Here is a 1,947-nt window from a genome sequence, read left to right as displayed (position 1 = left end):
AGGAAGTGGGGTTGGTTGAGGCCAGGCATCTTAGGGACGTTTCTAGGTCCTGATTAGCTCGCTCCGACTGGCCGTTGGGTTGGGGATGGAATCCGGAGGACAGGCTGGCCGACAACCCAAGAAGGGTGCAGAACGCTTTCCAGAACTGAGACGAGAACTGAGGACCCCGGTCGGAGACCATGTCCACCGAGAGTCCATGGATCTGAAAGACGTGCTGCACCATAAGCTGGGCCGTCTCCTTGGCAGAGGGTAGTTTAGGGAGAGGGATGAAATGGGTGGCCTTGGAGAACTCAGAATGACAGTGTTGCCATCAGACGGAGGGAGCCCAGTGACAAAGTCCAGAGAGATATGGGATAAGGGACGATGAGGGACAGGTACTGGCTGAAGGAGGCCAGAAGGAGCTTGCCGTGGAATCTTGTTCTGAGCACACAGCAGTATCTCCTCCCCACCAGATGTTCATGACCACAGAAGTGAGCTTAAATGACCACTGTCATTTAATGGCCACTGTTTCACCCTTCATTGGGGATTCAGATTGCCCTTTTGGAAATGACCCCGATCCATATGAGCCTCCCTTTTCCCCAGATTATTATTATAAAGTTACCTTTCAGGAGTTCCATTCAGACCACCTCTTTCTGTGTAAAATGCCAATTTCCAGGAAACCAGTTTTAAATTCTGTCTGACAACAGCTCAGATATATCATGAATGGTGATGCTTGTGGTTTCCATAGCATCAAATGGGGTATTGTTGTGGCAGAATTGGGGTGAGCTGTTGTTACTTCTCAAGCATTATGTTATTGTTCTGTGTTTGACTGTAAAATGCATTTCATAGAATCCTGTTATCACTACACCTTAACACAAGGCCATTGTGTTCTTAAAATGTTGCTTGTATAAAAGGACTGTTGTGTAAACAATATGATAGTATTATCACCTCCCACTATTTCAGGGACATGTAACCATTTATTCTTCAAGCTCTTTCCCTGACTGCGATCAGAGGGGGATCTACCTTACAGCTGCTCATATGTATTAAAGATTCACTATTATCGTTTTAAATTAGTCTCTGCCTAATCTTTGGCTCGACTTTTCCATGAGGCCTATTTATTAACCTTTTAAGACCATCTTTTTGAACTATTACTTGTGAATAGCTGGTTTTTTTTTCAACTATTACTTGCCTGTAAAATTCCCACTGATCAGCGGGACACGTTTTGTTTGTGGGTTTTGACAAAGGCTACTGTTATTATCATGTTCGATGGGGACGTTGCATGATTCGTGGCCTATCTATGCTTTACATTCAATCACCAAGATGATACTTTTTTCTTTCAATAATATTTGTAAAAATATATAATATCAGTACGAAAGAATAGAGAAACATGTTTTGTTGTTGCTTTAGAGTCAATTATAAATGTGAAACGATGTCAATAACCATAAGGTCGATTCAATTCAGGATCAGCTCATAAACCGCATGAGGGTTTATGAGGGTTTAGTTTTAGTGATGCAGCACCGTATAGCTAGAGTGGCTGCTGCTCGTGCTGTCTCACGAGCTGCGCATCTGGACCAGTGATGTGTATAAACCCTGGATGACTAACAGGGGGCACTGTATTGAAGCCGCAGCCATCTTGGTACTCCTCCTTCGTAAAACATTTTTTGTTTGTTGAACGATAGAAATGCATGTATTAATGTCTACATTCGTTTTAGACACGTGTATTCTATTACAGACAACTTAATGCACACTTTTGAATTATATTATGTGAGCTTAACGTAAACAAATATTTTTTTGCTGTTGTTGAGATTACTAATGTTACTGTCCCCACTACAAAAAAAGTATATTTAAATACATGTTATTTTGTCCTTGAAACATTTAATTGAAATGGAAGACCGCGCCTACCGGGGCAGGCCAATATGGCCGACCGGTGGCTTCAAAGCCACACAATAGACAATACATAGCATCAGC

The sequence above is a fragment of the Oncorhynchus kisutch genome, linkage group LG25 (genome assembly GCF_002021735.2).
Source record: "Oncorhynchus kisutch isolate 150728-3 linkage group LG25, Okis_V2, whole genome shotgun sequence".
NCBI classification, from domain to species: domain Eukaryota; kingdom Metazoa; phylum Chordata; class Actinopteri; order Salmoniformes; family Salmonidae; genus Oncorhynchus; species Oncorhynchus kisutch.
The sequence above is the reverse complement of the archived record's forward strand: the minus strand, read 5'-3'. Positions refer to the sequence as shown.